Below are 18,733 nucleotides of genomic sequence, written 5' to 3' on the forward strand. Positions count from 1 at the left end.
GATAAACCAGTATGAACCTATATGGAAATTCATGCTGGTACATGCTAGTCTTTCAAGCAGACTACTGCGATTGTAATCATAGGAATGTGTTTATGCACATTTAGAGCATTCCAACAAACACTATAAGTGTATATTTGTGTTTATCTGTGTTTATTTACACACACATTGTCTGTATCACTTGTTAGCAGGGATCGTATGGAGGCAATGGAGAAGCAAATAGCCAGTCTGACTGGACTGGTTCAGAGCGTCCTAACTCGAGCACCAGACAGCGACAGCACGTAAGACCTCATTACATTCACAGAGCCATCTTCAACACATTCACATTGAACCAGAGCCCACTGACATTACCAAAATCAGCCTACTCATATGGACCATAAACCCTGTCCTGGTTCTCATAATCTTATGATATCCAGTCACTGTAACCCACTTTACGTATAGCATTCAGTCATTTGACACATAACAGCAATACAGTATTTAACCTGTTTACATAATGCATTCAACTATTTCACTCTTCACACTGTTGTTAGCGTGGTACCATTTTGCTGTCATGTGATAATATCCTGTGTTCTCATGTTTGGATTACAGCCATCGGCGATTCAATTATGTGTTTCATAAGCTTGCTTCATATACAGTAAGCTTGGTATGCAAACATTTCTTCACTTGCTAAATGTAAAGTGCTTTTATTGTAATTGTGTCTGCTTGTGGTTATTCCTATTTCTTCCACTTTGTATTGGTGCTTTTGATGTTGCTGGACATTTACAGTCATTCATATTCAATGTGAATGGTCATTCATATCAAGAGAATAAAAGTAACTGAGATTCTCACAACTAAAAGAGAGTGTTGAGAAAAGACTGAGTTGAAAAAGGAGTTTGTTGAGTAAAGAGAAAGCTTTGTAAAGAGAGTGCTGAGTAAACATAGTGTTGAGAAACAAAAGCATTGAATAAAGAGTGTTGAGTTGAGCTAGGCTTGAGAAACAAAATGTTGGCATAAAGTGTCCATTACGTAATGAAAGTGGTAAAGGAATAGTTCGCCCAAAAATGAAAATTTGCTGATAATTTACTCACCCTCAGGGTGTTTCATTCTTAATCAAAACAGAATTTAAGAACTTTATTTGTCAACTGGAGCCATTTTGGACTGTCATAAAAATAGAGTACATTCACTTGCATTGTTTAAAGGAGGAGGCCTGAAATGAAATCCTAAAAATCTTAACTTCTGATAAAGAAAGAAACTTGAGGGTGAGTAAATTATCAGCACATTTTAATTTTTGGGTGAACTATTCCTTTAAGCAAAGGCCTATTCACACAAAGTACAAGATAAAATGTCACGAATTGCAGATGAATATCACCAAAAAATGTCACACCAAAATTATTCACAAGTCCTTATACAGTGTGAATTGTCATATGGATGCATTGTTTTGTTTTAAAATCTTGGTGTGAATAGGCCTGAAATACACAGTTGACAGTAAGAGTTAAATAAAAAGAGTCGGTATTACTCCAGATCACTTATCAGAGCCAGTGATTTGTGGTGGAGTACAGTGTTGGAGTGTTGTAGATTGTAAAACTAGCATAACACACTGTGGTACACAGTTTTGTTGTGCACTGCCAGACAAGTTTAGTGATGTGTTAGTGCAGTGTTAGGTCATACAGGACAGTGCTAATTCATTGTTAAGCACAATTGTTAATTAGGTAACATAAAAAAAACAATTTGTTGAGTGTTTTTCTAAAGGAACAATTGTCCTCTTTTGCATTCTCTTAATTATTGTACTCCATTGTTAGCATAATTTTAGCTACTGTAGTACAGAGAGGGGTAGTCTAGTGTGAGTGCAGTGTGAGGTGCAGTAGTGTAGGATAGTGTTAGTGTAGTGTTAGGTGCTGTAGTACAGTGGTAGTATCATGGCTATATGATCCTCAGATGCGGCCTGCTGCGTCTCTGCATGATGGCGGGCTGCCCTCCGGACCAGGGGGTGGAGTTTTCACGGCCCTTCCCTTTCTCTTCCAGCGAGAAGACCGAATCCACCAGCGACGGCTCCGCCACAGAAAGTAAGTCAAAATACATGATTTTTGGTTGTCCAGAGCAGTCATGCGGGCAGGCTATAAAACTTTAATATTGTGTCTGATATGGTCTAATACTGTGTTGCACCTATGTGCTTTTAGTAATTAAGTTGGATCAGAGACCGTATATGGGAAGAAAATGGGCCACTTGTAGAAAAATGAATGTGAGAAGTCATAATGCTCAATATGGCGGCTTCTTTCATTTAGAAGACCCAACCACCTTTTGTATTAGTTTGTTCACTCTAGAACACACATGCCCATCAACTGGACCAGACTAAAATCCATTCAGACGGTAATTGTTTTACATGGGAACGTGAGGTGATTCCAGCATTTACATGGGTTAGTCAGATGTTTTTATTGCCATATGAATCCAAAATATTCACCTACAGAGCGGCAATCAGTCAACAAATATGCTTAAATGAAATATCATCCACGACTAGTAGACATGGACCCTAACGTGTTGACTAGTGGCAGAACTAGCCATCTGGTCTACTAGACTGTGCAACCCCTACAAATATTACAAGCGACTGACCAAGTGAGAAGCAAATTTCTGGGTTCATAGGATCACAAAACTCACTCCTCCACCGTGAATTAATTGTCATCCGAACTCAAGAATTTGATCTCAGAGGAGCCATGAAAATTTATTTTAACACCCTGCAAAACAATTTTTACTTTCTCCATTCACGTAGGAGCTGTACTTGTATGCCTATTTCCAACATAAAAGAGTCTGCCCGAAGGCATTACCAAAAGATGTTTATGCTGGTCCAATATGGCCGTCAAGTAAACTGACTTGCCTTAAAGCAACTTTGATAGGCTTTGCTGTTTGTTGACTATCTTTTAGATGTTTATGCTGGCCCAAGGTATAGTGGTTTGAAAATTTTTTGATCTCAAATAATTCGGTCCCGGACCTTTGGCATGGCATGTATAATATATTAAAACAAGTTACATCATTTTTTTATCAATGTGCACTTTGAAAGAAGTACCCTTCTTTGTGTTCACTCTTTTCTCCTTCCTGTGAGAATACCTCTGATTTTTTTTTTCTTGGTTACTCTTGTGTACCTTTTTTCTCTGTCTTTGCTCTTTCTCTGGTTTCCCCAATGTCCTCTCTTTCTCATCACATTCCTCTCAATTCAGTAACAGCATCCTCAGAGAATGCCTTTGAGTGGCTTTCCCTTCAAAGGCTGTAGCCAGAGTTTTGATTTTTGATTTGTCTTTGAAGGTTCTCCACAGTTTCAAGAGGTGAGTCGAAATGGTCTCATGCCTCAGTAAAAGGGCCTCTCATACGATTCCCATGAGTCCCAGTCTCACCCTTAAATTTAATCCAACAGGAGTCCAATCCAACAATAATTTTTCTTTACTTTATTAAATGTATTTATGAAGGTGCCATTTGTAAAAAAAAATTAAAAATGTATAAATGATGGTAAAATACTTCCTGTAATCCAGTCTTAATATGCAGAGACAACTATGAGAAAACCATTTGTTGGTTTATTTCCTGAAATTTTTATAGTAATGAGGCATTTTCAACTTTTCTCTTTTTGGTTATACAAAGTGGTCCAACTTGTAACCTTCTGGCTCAACCAAAGATGTGAATTTAGGGCAGGACTATCTGTTTTTGTCTGACCAATGGCAGATATGCGGAGCATTATGGAAACATTTGTTGGTGATGCTAGTGGCACAGAAATGACACACTACGCATTTATCTATTTTCTGAAAAATAAGAAACTGGGAGCTGACAGCTTCTATTGTATGTTACAGCTGGCCGGCTGAAGAAGAAAGGTAGCTTGATCTCTACTCTCTCTAATATTTAATGTTAATCGATGTTCCTTTCCCAGTGTATGTAGTGTGCGTGTCTATTTATACCCAATTTTAACCCTTCTAATTAACTGATGCCTGTTCCCACTATAGCTTTTTATGGTAGATCTGCTCTATGGTTTGCTTGTACTTTGGATATTTCTCTCCTTCAGTCTGTTTTCACTCCTAAAGTTGACACATTCACACACTGAAAATGATGTGTGAGGTGGATATGTTGGTTTTTATGTTTCCGGAATCTTGGGGAATGTGTGTACCCTTTTGTTAAAAACGACTGACTGGAGATTGATGATCTCTCTGTATGCCACACTAACAGCATGCTCACTCTTGAAAAGGCTTTGTGTGTGAGCAAGTTAGTTTATCTCTGTCTCTATAAAAAAAGAAAAAAGAAAAGACGGGTTCCTGGAGATCTACCTTCCTGCAGAGTTAAGATCCAACCAAGGAGGTCTATAGGACCTGGAGTGAGGTTTCCATTAGTATTCCCATTCATCTCAATGGCAGTTGTTCGGCTGGTGCATGCACCTAGGGAAGTATGCAACCTTCATGCTGCCATCTTTGTTAATGGGCACTCAGCTCTCAACACAATTGTTTTTGAGCCATTCACCTGAGGTGTAAAAGCCATGTGACTAATTATTACAAGAAATAAACGTCCTGTCAATGCTGACTTGCTAAAGCCACCACAAGAATTCTTACAATCCCAAGCCCTTCACTAGCGATTATGCTGCCAACGCATGAGCTGTGATGTCAAAAATGCAAATTTATGTGTTTTATTTTGTAAGATTACACAGTTAATTTTGAGTAGCTATCAAAAGACAAAAAGAATGGTGTAGTTACAGCATCTACCAGCAGAGGCTAACTGCCCATGCTAGTTAGCCAAACCTTGACCCCTTGGATGCATCTATAATCAAACACATCGTTAGCTGCTAAGTATGGTTTTGAAGTTTGTTTTCAGAAATTTTAGGCAGCTGTGTTTGAGCAGGACTGGAACTAAATTCTATAGGAAGCTTGTCCTCCTGGAGCAGGATTGCAATGCTGGTGTAGAAGGTGTAGATGGGAAGCTTTTACATTTAAATTAGAATAATTATATAGTAGAGTTGGGGTACACGAATACAAGTCCAATTTTAATGGACTTGGACTTGGATGCATTTTTAGTCTGACTTCACTCGGACTCGAGCCTTTGGGACTCAAAGTCCATGGCATTTTATTTTTGATGGAATGTATAAAATAAAAATAAAATAAAATAACGAAACAGAAATAAATGGACACTCTGTCTGCAAGCAGTTGTAGAACCCCCTGATGTCGTTTGATGTCATTTCATTGTTTTGAGCAAACACACCTGCAGCGCAGCACTCATTCAACCAATACGCTTGAATTTTACTACGGAGACTGCTGTATAACATCGATTACTGAGATGGCTGGCACGACGAACACATAAAGACAGGTATGTAGCCAATGTACTAAAAACTACATGGTAGTTTTGCACAGCACGGTACCTGACAACTGGTAAAATCACATGGAACGTTTGTGCAGCCAAGATGGTGCTCGCATCGCCGTTTCATCCTAGTTCAGAACTTCATTATGTCGTGTCACCCACATCATATCTCTCTCACAGTTTACTTAAAAAACATATCAAATTCAAAATTCAGAAAAATATTATTAATATTGGGCTACTAAGTCTATTTAGATATAATGTATCCACACATGTATGTATCTGTAATCTGTGTTGTTAACTTAAACTGATCCTTGATGAGTTAACTGTACGTTTTAAATTGTCAGGAAAGAAATTGTTATTGCTAAAGCAGACTGCAACTCTGAAAAATAGATAAAGATAGATTATTAAATAAAAAAATGGATTATAGTTTTTCTATTTTAAAAGCATTTATGAGCTGCATAAAATATGTTATTTTACTGTTATTTCCACAATAAAATGCACTATGAAATATTAAGTTATTTTGGGCAGTGAAATGTTATGTTTATAGTTTAGATTTTATATTATATTTATATTTTATGTTTATATTTTCATTATATCCGGTCTTTAGTAGGGGTCACTGATTTTTTTCCTCTTAAATTAAATCATCAATTTGTCCTTCTCGCTATTGTCTCTGGTATCGTTTGCAGAGAAGAAATATATTTAGTTTCATCACACGTTGATTTGACGACACGTTCATTCTAGAATTCAGCAAATCAGCTGAAATATGTCTGGTTACCATGGCAATGACGTCATGCTTTTCGCGCTCGCACTCAGTCGTCCTGTCAGTCAGCGCAAATTCCAAAATAATACAAAAAGCTGAAAGAAGCCGATCCATGTATTAGCGCAACACATTAAATGTGTGCCGGATGTTTTCTTAATGTTCATTTTCCCCATGAGCACGGAGGTAAATCAGATATATAAGTGTCACAATCAGAGCTAAACTGCACTTTGTTTTTGCACAACTTTCCATTGTGAGTGCCTCTCTGTAATACAGGTTTTTGCTTTTTTTAAAGAAAAGGAGGGACGAGTCGATTTTTTTCGTGATAATCAACAACGAGTCGATTTTTTTCGTGATAATCAACATTATGCCACAAATGCTGTTGACTGAGCTTATCTTGTATGGAACCCGGAGCATTCCTTTAAATGTTCAGATGTGGGTTTGTATTTAGAATTTTAGGTTACAATGTTGTGAATTTTGCGTTAAAATGTGCATGACAAGTCTACTCATAATTACACATGCGGTATGAAATTATATGGATAGAATAGGATACATGGAATTTGTCAATTAAAAAAGCTAAAATGTGGTTAAATGCTGAAAAACTAAATATTAAATAAAATAGAAATTTTCACAAATACATTGCAGAAGTTTGCATACCCCTTTTGTTTTAGGCCTATATGTTTTCACTCCCCTTTCAGAATGGATGCAAATATAAGAGATAAAAGATTATATATTTTATGTAGTACTTCCCTTCAAAAGCTACATTACACAAAATGTACTGTAATTTACACAAATCATCATGTTCAAAAGTTTGCATCCCCTTGGTTCATGGTTCTTGTGTTGCCATCTTGAGCATCAATGAATGTTTGCACCTGTTGTAATAGTTGTGTATGTGTCCATCAATTATCCTAAGGTGAACAAGCAGTGTGTGTAGAACTGCCCCACATTTTCTGCTAATTAACAAACATATCCGTGTTCAATGGCCCTAATATTAGCAGTGGGCTTTACCGGTGTTTTCAGATGTAGCATTTGCAATCATATCAGGAGATGTACACTGGCGGCCAAAAGTTTGGAATAATGTACAGATTTTGCTCTTATGGAAAGAAATTGGTACTTTTATTCACCTAAGTGGCATTCAACTGATCACAATGTGTAGTCAGGAGTCAGGACATTAATATTGTGAAAATTTACAATTTGAAAAAAGTTTTTCAGAACTTCTTAAACTACTTAAAAGAGTTCTCATTAAAAGTTTCCTCCACGTTCAGTAATGACAGCTTTGCAGATACTTGACATTTAGGTGACATTTCACCCCATGCTTCCTGTAGCACTTGCCATAGATTTGGTCTTGTCGGGCACCTGTCTTGCACCTTACAGTCTAGATGATCTCACAAAAGCTCAATGGGGTTAAGATCTATAACCCTCTTTTCCAATTATCTGTTGTCCAATGTCTGTGTTTCTTTGTCCACTCTAAACTTTGCAATTTTTCCCATAAGGCCTGCAACCCTGAGTCTTCTCTGTTATACATGAAACTGGATTTGAGCAGGTAGAATTCAATGAAGCTGTCAGCTGAGGACATGTGAGGTGTCTATTTCTTAAACTAGAGACTCTGATGTACTTATCCTCTTGTTTAGTTGTACATCTGGCCTTCCAAATCTCATTCTGTCCTTGTTAGAGCTAGTTCATTTCTCAAAACAATGATTGACTGACAAGTTTCTAGAGAAAGCTGTTTCTGTTTTGTCATTTGTTTACCTTATATTGACCTTAAGACATACCAGTCTATTGCATAAATTTACATTTATTTATGCATTTGGAAGACGCTTTTATCCAAAGCGACTTACAGTGCACTTATTACAGGGACAATCCCCCCTGAGCAACTTGGAGTTAAGTGCCTTGCTCAAGGACACAATGGTGGTGGCTGTGGGGATCGAACCAGCGATCTTCTGATGAACAGTTATGTGCTTTAGACCACTACTCCACCACTACACCATACTATGGCAACTCAAAAACAAACACAAACACAAAGACAATGTGAAGATTAATTTAATGAACCAAATAGCATTCAACTGTGTTTGATATAATGGCAAGTGAATTCTAGAACAAGATTATAAATTTAGCATGATTACTCAAGGTTAAGGTGTTGCTGGAAATGGGGTCTAGATTTGATACAAAATGAAATTTTTCAAATAGTGATGGTGCAGATTTTTACATCAGTAATGTCCTGACTATACTTTGTGATCAGTTTAATGCCACATTGGTGATTTAAAGTACCAGTTTCCTTCCGAAACAGCAAAATCTGTACATTATTCCAAACTGTGTTGACTCATTATTTTCCCAAACGAGATGGCAGATGGAGACAAAAAATAAATCACAGTATATATACTTTTTTTTGATAGGGATTATTTAGTAAACTAAATTGAAATTACAAATTGAAAATTAATTAGAAATAAAAAACAAAATTAAAATCCGAAAAACAATAATAACTCCATTGTTGTAATGTCTAATGCAGCTTTTGCTTTCTTTAGTCCTATGTTTGAGTGGAGGGGAAAGCAACTGTATAACTGAAATGTCAACAGAATGCAATATGAATTGTGTTGAAGACCAGTTTTGCCTTCGTACACTTAAAGCATATGCTTTCATTCTGAAACCACTTTGTTCAGCTGTAAACTAATACAAAAATATTTTTTTTGATTTTGTTGCATTTATATTGACAATTGTGTTTTCTTAGTTGTGAAATTTAAAATAAGCTTAAAGTATTGATATTGAGTTCATGGTTACAATTTGAATTCAGATTCATGAAAAGATTCATTCAGACTCTGCCTGTTATGGACACATTCGGTCTTGAGTCACATTTTTGGACTCTGACTCGATTGTTGAAAGACTAGGACTTGACTAGGACTCGACTAAGGTGGACTCAACCCCAACACTATTATATTGTACATCAGATTGTGTAGCATGTCAGTAGTATATCAGCTTGTGTGTAGTATCAATATCAGGTCTTTAGACCCTAGAGTGTTGACTCTTTGTCCTGTATTGTGATTGTTAGTGCTGACTCCACTGGCTCCACTGGCTCTGATGCCTCCACCTTCATCTAGCAGCTCTCAGGCCTCAACCGTCTCCAGACTACAGATGCAGCTCCACCTACACGACTTACAACAGAACACCACTGATCTGCGCAAACAGCTTGCACAGCTCCGGAAAATGCAGGTAGCAATTTATGCACAAACACTCACTCTCATACATCTTGACACACAGTAGGTAACACTGCATGCTAACCGGGTATTCCGTAATTAGGCGCCAAGCGATAAATCACATCTTAGGAGTTTTTCTCCTAACTAGGGGCTACCGTCAACACTGTGGCTTGTCAAGACAATTTGTCAGTTGCTTCGTTTCAATTTTGTTGCATCGCGATGGGTAGACCCACCCACAGTGAAATCTCATTGGTCCAATATCTTGCTCTGTATTAAACAGCATGTTAAACCAAATCAAATTTGTATTGTTTGCCTATGATTTTGTCACTTTGTGAAGCATTTAGCTTTAACTAAGGACACGAAAATTACTTTGCTTGAAACTTGGTCAATGGTAACTTCAAGGATCTTTTTCTACTGGATTTTTGACTTAAATAAAAACAGTTGGTTTTGCTGTTATTGAAGCAAACACATTTTTAGGTTATCTGATTAAATATTTTTTACAGTGTAGTTATTACAAGGTGTTTCCTGTCTTTTGACACAGCACTAATGGACGAAGTACAACACCAATGCACATTTCACAAAAATGTGATACCTATAATTATAATGGCACTATTTTGAACTACTTTGTTTTATAGTCATAGTAACATACACGGATTACAATTTGGCAAGGAATAATTGACAACGGACTGTTGAATTATTGAAAATGCAATGCGCACCTAAGGTTGTAATGTGGCCACGATGCGAAGCAAATTGGCCATTACACTTCGGCTGTGCATTACAATTGCAGTGATTCAGCAGTTTAGAGTCCATTATTCTACTTATACCACAGTAAGTCACATGAACATGTGCTTATCTTAAGTTGTTTTTCAGGTTTCGTCCCTTAAATGATCTTGTGTGTTGAATTACTTCCTTACGCCTCTGATTACATCTGTTAATTGAAAATAACATGGCTAAGTACTACTGTAATGGAGTCAACAAACCTGGAACTACTTCATACTGTAGTCGTGTAGTTGTATACAATTAAACAGCACATGTGGAATGTGTTTGGAACATGCATGTTGGAATTCAACAATGCTTTGGTGTATTGTTGGATTATTGTAATAAACCAGGACCTCAGTGAGCCATTAAGATGTTTTGGCTTTTGACAGAGAGGAAGATTTAAGGAAGCATCACAGAAGTTACTGCTGAAAGCATACAGCAAGAACAACAGCATACATTTGTAGTCTTCACAATTTCTCACTCAGTCTCATTTACACACAATAGTGACAACAAAGAGCAGGGTGCTGAATGGCTTCTCCTGGTATTTACGGTGGATTGGTTGCTCCTGATGCTAACTCTGTGTGGTGTGGAGGAGGAGATGCACTGATCTCAGTTCTGTTTATAGTTGTATCACTATACTGTACAGCACATAATCCTACAGAATTCTGTGTTTGCAGTATCCCCCCAATAATTGGTCCAAACTACATACTAAATAAAACAACACAATTTATGTAATACTACTATATACTATATATGCATACTATATATGTAACAAATAAATAAATATGATTAATTAAAGCAATCTATAGCAATTTATTATTTTTAAAAACTGCATGTTCTCAAGATCCATTCATTGAGTCAGATGTCAAGTAACCACTCTAATTCAGCGATTTGTTAGAATGATAACTTGTGTCTTTGTGAGTCTTTTTGACTGATTCATTAAACAAAACCTGACTCAGAAGAGTCATTCATTCATTCATTGGACAAAACTGGTCATGCTGTAAGTTTGTTTGCATGCAGCCAGCATGGGCCGTGAAATAGACATGTTCTCTATTTATTGTCTTTGTATTGTTTTGCAGTATAAAATCTTTTTTTATCTCATCACCCTTAACAACAGCTCCATTACTGAGCGGTGCAGGAAATGCTGCATCACACACTAAACATTTGTTTAGCTAAATAAGAGGACTTGTTCAAAATCAAACCTGTTCAAACATGTTTAAAGGACTTTGCTGAGTTTAGATGTCTTTGATTGCGTAGCTGTTTTTAATACAAATTTCTAAAGGTATTGTTATTTTTATTGCATAGGGCAGAAGTAGAGAGAAACAGACAGGGGAAGAGAGAGAAGGAGAGATCTTTAACAGTATCTGTTAAAATGTCAAATTTTCCTGATATGGACCAAATATCCCAAGACAGCAGTCATGTCTGACAAGAAGGATGGATATAAAATCTGATTAAATGGATAGGGCAAATACAGTGCATCCGGTAAGTATTTACAGCACTTCACTTTTTCCACATTTTGTTATGTTACAGCCTTATTCCAAAATGGATTAAATTAATTATTTCCTCAATATTTTACAAACAATACCCCATAATGACAACATGAAAGAAGTTTCTTTGAAATCTTTGCCAATTTATTAAAAATAAAAAACGAAAGAAATCACGTTCATAAGTATTCACAGCCTTTGCCATGACATTTACATTTATGAATTTGGCAGATGCTTTTATCCAAAGCGACTTACAGAGCACTTATTACAGGGACAATCCCCCCGGAGCAACCTGGAGTTAAGTGTCTTGCTCAAGGACACAATGGTGGTGGTTGTGGGGATCAAACCAGCGACCTTCTGATTTACAGTTATGTGCTTTAGCCCACTACACCACCACCGCTCCATGACACTCAAAATTGAGCTCAGGTGCATCCTGTTTCCACTGATCATCCTTGAGTTGTTTCTACACCTTGATTGGAGTCCTCCTGTGGTAAATTCAGTTGATTGGACATGATTTGGAAAGACACACACCTGTCTATATAAGGTCCCACAGTTAACAGTGCATGTCAGAGCACAAACCAAGCCATGAAGTCCAAGGAATTTTCTGTAGACCTCTGAGACAGGATTGTATCGAGGCACAGATCTGGGGAAGGGTACAGAAAAATGTCTGCAGAATTGAAGGTCCCAATGAGCACAGTGGCCTCCATCATCCGTAAATGGAAGAAGTTTGGAACCACCAGGACTCTTCCTAGAGCTGCCCACCCGGCCAGACTGAGCGATCGGGGAGAAGGGCCTTTAGTCAGGGAGGTGACCAAGAATCCGATGGTCACTCTGACAGAGCTCCAGCGTTTCTCTGTGGAGAGAAGAGAAACTTCCAGAAGAACAACCATCTCTGCAGCACTCCACCAATCAGGCCTGTATGGTAGAGTGTCCAGACGGAAGCCACTCCTTAGTAAAAGGCACATGACAGCCCGCCTGGTGTTTGCCAAAAGGTACCTGAATGGCTCTCAGACCATGAGAAACTAAAGTCTCTGGTCTGATGAAACAAAGATTCAACTATTTGGCCTGAATGGCAAGCATCATGTCTGGAGGAAACAGGCACCACTCATCACCTGGCCAGTACCATCCCTACAGTGAAGCATGGTGGTGGCAGCATCATGCTGTGGGGATGTTTTTCAGCAGCAGGAACTGGGAGACTAGTCAGGATTAAGGGAAAGATGAACGCAGCAATGTACAAAGACATCCTTGATGAAAACTTGCCTGCCTGGGGCGAAGGTTTATCTTCCAACAGGACAACGACCCTAAGCACACAGCCAAGATAACAAAGGAGTGGCAACGGGACAACTCTGTGAATGTCCTTGAGTGGCCCAGCCAAAGCTCAGACTTGAACCGAATTGAACATCTCTGGAGAGATCTGAAAATGGCTGTGCACGGATGCTCCCCATCCAACCTGATGGAGCTTGAGAGGTCCTGCAAAGAAGAATGTATGTGTCCAAAAATAGGTGTGCCAAGCTTGTAGCATCATACACAAAAAGATTTGAGGCTGTAATTGGTGCCAAAGGTGCTTCAACAAAGTATTGAGCAAAGGCTGTGAATACTTATGTACATGTGATTTTTGTTTTTTATTTGTTATAAATGTTCCAAGATTTCTAACAAATTTCTTTCATGTATTCATTATGGGGTATTGTTTGTAGAATTGAGGAAAATAATGAATGTAATATATTTTGGAATAAGGCTGTAACATAACAAAATGTGGAAAAAGTGAAGCGCTGTGAATACTTTCCAGATGCACTTTATAAGAAATATATACATACTGTATGGATTGCAAGAGGTTCCAGTGCACAGACAGCTATCAGATTGCCTTGGCGACTTAGTGAAAGTGACAGGTTAAATAGTGCTATGATAAAGGAATATGTTTGTTATTGAATATGTGTTGATAAAGAGGATTTGGGAAGGCTGAAAGCAAACACAATGAAAACAGCATGGTAACATGCTAGACTGACAGATCCTGTTGGATTATCTGTCAGTCATCCTGTTTTCTCTTTTCCAGTATAAACAGGATTCCAACAATCATGGAAAACCTGGAAATATCAGGGAATTAAAAAATTGTCAATTCAAGGCATGGTAAAGAGATGGAAATGAAGGTCTTTAACAAGATTGGAAATGCAGGGTATTTTCTGTAGTGAATAAATTGTTTTCTATTAATGCTGAGATCTTAACATTTAATCTGCATTAATTGCTCTTTGTGAGTACATTCTCTATAAAATATATATTTTTTAGTTTTAATCCAGAATCTCAGATAACTAAAAAATTAGGGGAACCCTGGTGTGTGAACCCTGGTGTTTATGTGCGTGTGAACAAGTGTTCCAAGTAGTCATTTGTTTCTGCCCCTTCACTGCAATTGCATGGCAGACAATTATTCTTAATATTATAGCCATTGATGAGCTGTATGGGCTAGCAGGGACATATCATCGAGAGAGAGAATTGAGTAATTCCAGACCTTGTCTGAAATCAAGTAAACTTTCAGTCAGCATTGCTTTAATAAAAAATGACTGTGAAATGAGAGCTGCTCATGTGATTCATGAGTGAACACCTGCATCTCAACCATGAACACTTGATAAACAAAAGTATAAAAAAAGGAAATTAACATTTTAGATGTAGAAAGTGCAAGGAAATTGGAGTTGATCCAAGATGGTGGCGCGGTAGCACGCAGCGGCCACTCCAGATCCAAAATGGTGCTATTTTTGTCACTTAGCCTGACTTTTACGGTCGCCTGATGCTGGTGCCCGGGGGAGGGGACGTCGTAAGTGGTGTGACAGGAAGCAAAAGCACGGCAAGAGGGCGGGGGTCCATGCTAGGCTAAAAACAAACCCTAGCCGGCCGGCTCTCCCGTCTATCCTGATCTCAAATGTTTGCTCCCTGGACAATAAACTGGACTACATCCGACTCCAGAAGACTACGCAGCGTGAGCTTAGAGACCGCTGCGTCTTTGTTTTTGTTTTCCGGAAGCCGCCATTCAGCTAGATGGGCTCGCCTCGTTTCGTGCCGACAGAAATGCAGCTCTGTGCGGTAAGACTCGCGGTGGTGGCTTGTGTGTTTTCATCAACACGGAATGGTGCAATAACTATGCTAGTCTCTAGTTACTGCTTATCGCTGGTGGAGCTTGTGACTGTTAGATGCAGACCGTTTTATTTACCACGGTGTAAAGCAGTCAATGGAAAGGAGGAGGCGAGAACCGGCTTGTCAATATAAATAATATTTTAATAATAAACTGAAACAAACACAAAGACACATGACGGACATGTCCGAAAACTATCTCTCTCTCCCGCACAATCCTCCACAGTCGGCCTTTATCCCTCTCGGAGGCTTGATTAGCCTGATAAGGGACCGGGTGTGTATGATCACGACCCGGCCCCGCCCTCCGCCCTGCCACATTCTCTCAGGCAAGGGAGCCCCAGGCATGACGTACATCCCCCCTCTTTCCCTGGGGAGGGGCGTTCCTCTTGCCCAGTCTGCCGGCAGGTCATCCCTCAAATTTAAATGAGAGGGAAAAGGCCAATGCGGAGCGGCAGTGAGAGACAGAGAGAGGAGAGAGAGATTTAAAAAAAAAACACTTACTCGCCAGTTCTCCGATACGCCGTAGCTTGTTCCTTGGCCACTTCTCCACCCTCTAACGGACAACAGCCGCGTCTCTCCGGCTGGATCGGAGGCAGTCCTCCAGCCCCTGGCGGACGGAACGCCCCACTGCGTTCTCGGGGAACAGAAGGGGTCTCCCCCGCCCCTGGCAGTTGTTCTCCCGCTCCAGGCGGTCGGCAGCGAGTCCCTCCCCACTCGCAGTCGGCGGTCTCAGACCCCGGCGCATTTCAGCGGCTGGTAGGTGACTCCTCCGCCCCTGGCAGCGGCCCTGACCGATCCAGGCGGTCGGTTAGGAGCCCCTTCTCCCCTCGCGGCCGCGGCTGCTCCATTGTGGTGGACTGTAGTGGCGAGAACTCTACTATGGCGTATCCCTCCTCCTGGTTTCTGCACCAGTGTAAAGCAGTCAATGGAAAGGAGGAGGCGAGAACCGGCTTTTCAATATATATATAATGGTTTAATATAAAACTTAAAACAGAAGACACAAACACACATGACGGACATGTCCGTAAACTATCTCTCTCTCCCGCACAATCCTCCGCAGTCGGCCTTTATCCCTCTCGGAGGCTTGATTAGCCTGATAAGGGACCGGGTGTGTATGATCACAACCCGGCCCTGCCCTCCGCCCTACCACACACGGGAATTCACCACTGTTATTATAACCAGAGTTTACATTCCCCCCAGCACTAACGCTAAGGAAGAGCTCTGTGAACTGGATAGGGCTATGAGCGAACTGCAGAACGCTCACCCTGACAGACTGTTTAATGTCGCTGGAGATTTGAACCATGCGAATCTCAAGACAGTGCTCCCTAAATTCCATCAGTATGTAGACTTTGCAACGAGAGGGGTGAACACGCTTGATCTTGTTTACATAAACATCCCAGACGCGTACCGGGCGGAGCCCCGCCCCCACCTCGGCTACTCAGACCACATCTCTGTTATGCTAATTCCAGCATACAGACCACTCGTCAGATGCACAAAACCGCTCCAGAAGCAGGTGAAAACCTGGTCAGCAGGAGCCATCTGCTCTTCAGGACTGTTTTGAGTGTACTGACTGGCACATGTTCAGGGATGCTGCAACATATGGCAACTCTACCAACTTGGAGGAATACACAACATCAGTGACTAGCTACAGTGACTAGCTGACAATCAGCAAGTGCATTGATGATATCACCTTCTCCAAGACCATATCCACACACTCCAACCAGAAGCCGTGGATGACTGCGGAGGTGCGTGCGCTGCTGAGGACCCGAGACTCCGCCTTCAGAACAGGCGACAAGGCTGCCCTAAGAACAGCGAGGGCCAAACTGTCCCGGGCCATCAGAGAGGCAAAGCGCGCACACACCCAGAGAATCCACAGTCACTTCCAGGCCATCACCAACTACAGGACAACATCAGTTGCCTTTGAACGACAAGTCAGCATACAGAGAGGAGGTGCAGCGGCTAACGGACTGGTGTTGAGCCAACAACCTGTCTCTGAATGTGGACTTTAGGAGAGCACAGAGTGACCACTCTCCGCTGAACATCGACGGCTCCTCTGTGGAGATCGTCAAGAGCACCAAATTCCTTGGTGTTCACCTGGCGGAGAACCTCACCTGGTCCCTCAACACCAGCTCTATTACCAAGAAAGCCCAGCAGTGTCTCTACTTTCTCCGAAGTCTGAGGAATGCACATCTCCCACCCCCCCTCCTCACTACATTCTATAAAGGAACTATTGAGAGCAACCTGAGCAGCTGCATCACTGCCTGGTTTGGGACTTGCACCGTTTCGGTCCGCAAAGCCCTGCAGAGGATAGTGAGGACAGCTGAGAAGATCATCGGGGTCTCTCTTCCTCCATCAAAGACATTTACAAAAAACACTGCATCCGCAAAGCAACCAGCATTTTGGATGACCCCACACACCCCTCACACAATCTCTTCACCCTCCTGCCGTCTGGCAAGAGGTACCGAAGCATTCGGGCCCTCACGGCCAGACTGTGTAACAGCTTCTTCCTCCAAGCCATCAGACTCCTCAATACTCAGAGACTGGACTGACACACACACACAAGTGTCCTGAGTTGCACTTTAATTAATTGTCACTTTATACCTGGCTGCTACCTCAATAACTGCTATGTGCATAGAACACTATCTCATAGTATGTTATGTTTACATTTGGTATTTTTAGAAACTGTCATCTTTTTGCACTACTGTGTACTGTCCTGTTAATTTTTTGTAATTTATTGTACTGTCCCATACTTTTTGCACATGTTTGCACGTGCACTTTATATAGGTATGTTATTTAGGTCTGTGTAGTCTCATGTGGTTCTGTGTTTGTCCTATGTTGTTTTATATAGCACCATGGTCCTGGAGGAACGTTGTCTCATTTCACTGTGTACTGTTCTAACTGTATATGGTTGAACGACAATAAAAAAACACTTGACTTGAAATGGGAGGCATTTTTGGGAAGGTTGAGGATGGAAGAAAAAGCAGCAATTGGATGGAGAAATGGAAGCAGAGCGTAAGTTGTGACATTCTGGGATCGTGCAGACCAGGGAATGGCTTGATTGGTGTCAGTTGCTTTGGTGTCGAGAGGCAAGCCTCTGTGTGTCATGACAACAGCAGATTGCTGAGTTAGACAATTACCTGCCTGAATGCCGGAGCTCGAGACACAGCCCTTGCCCCATCCCGTTACCTAGGAGACATGGATATGTTGAATATTGCATGAGACTTATAAATTATTCATCCTGAGGAGGAACTACCATGGAACGATACTAGAAAACCTATTGGAATGTACACACACATACATTGCGCAAAAGCACTGTTTCACACACTTTTCTCATTATGGGCTCTCTGCAAGTGACAAAGTCCAACCTGTATTTCTCTGAGGGCAAACAACACTGTCTGCATAATGCTTACACATCACAAAATGGTGGTAATGTGTGGCACTCAAACTCCCACACACACAAACACAGTAGGACTATGTTCATTCAATCATGTTGGCAAACATTTATTATTATTATTATTATTATTATTATTGCATAGATACACTAGATTGTATTTAATGAAGCAATATCACACAAGCAAGAGTGCTGTTGTTATGAATATCAGCATGGCTGTGATTGCACATAATCAACAAAAAAGGATATAATATTGAATAACTTATTAAAAGGCTTCCGCTTTGTAAGAGAACGCTGTGCATGACTGGCTGTTGCTCCTCAGAGATGAGTTTGTTTGGCTTTTTGTCTTTGGCTGTCTAATGTTTACCGCTCTGGTCTTCATACTATTGGCTTTCATATCATTTAAATATCTTGGACTCTTCCTTTTTTCCTTACTGTTTTAAACTCTGTTGCCCTAACATCATTATCCTTCCTGGATATATGAAAGCTTTCTGAATACTCAGCACTTCTGCACTGTTATTCTACTAGAAGACTTTAATATTCATGTTGATACTGATGCTGCCTGTGCTTGTGATTTCAAGTCAATACTGGCCTGATTAAATTTTGTGCAACATGTTTCACTGTTGTTAAAACAGCTTTCTTTCACCTTTGCATGATTTCTTATATTTGTTCCCCTCGTAGTTTGCAGGATGCAAAAACTGTAATTCATGCCTTTGTCACTTCACGCTTGGATTATTGCAACTCT

The 18,733-nt window shown here is 40.2% G+C and overlaps 1 pseudogene; it reads left to right on the forward strand.

Moving 5' to 3' along the window:
• Positions 1 to 18,733, forward strand: part of LOC127647479 (SRC kinase signaling inhibitor 1-like) — a 168,895-nt pseudogene that overhangs the window by 115,325 nt on the left and 34,837 nt on the right.

This window comes from Xyrauchen texanus, chromosome 8 (assembly GCF_025860055.1).
Source record: "Xyrauchen texanus isolate HMW12.3.18 chromosome 8, RBS_HiC_50CHRs, whole genome shotgun sequence".
Lineage (NCBI taxonomy): Eukaryota > Metazoa > Chordata > Actinopteri > Cypriniformes > Catostomidae > Xyrauchen > Xyrauchen texanus.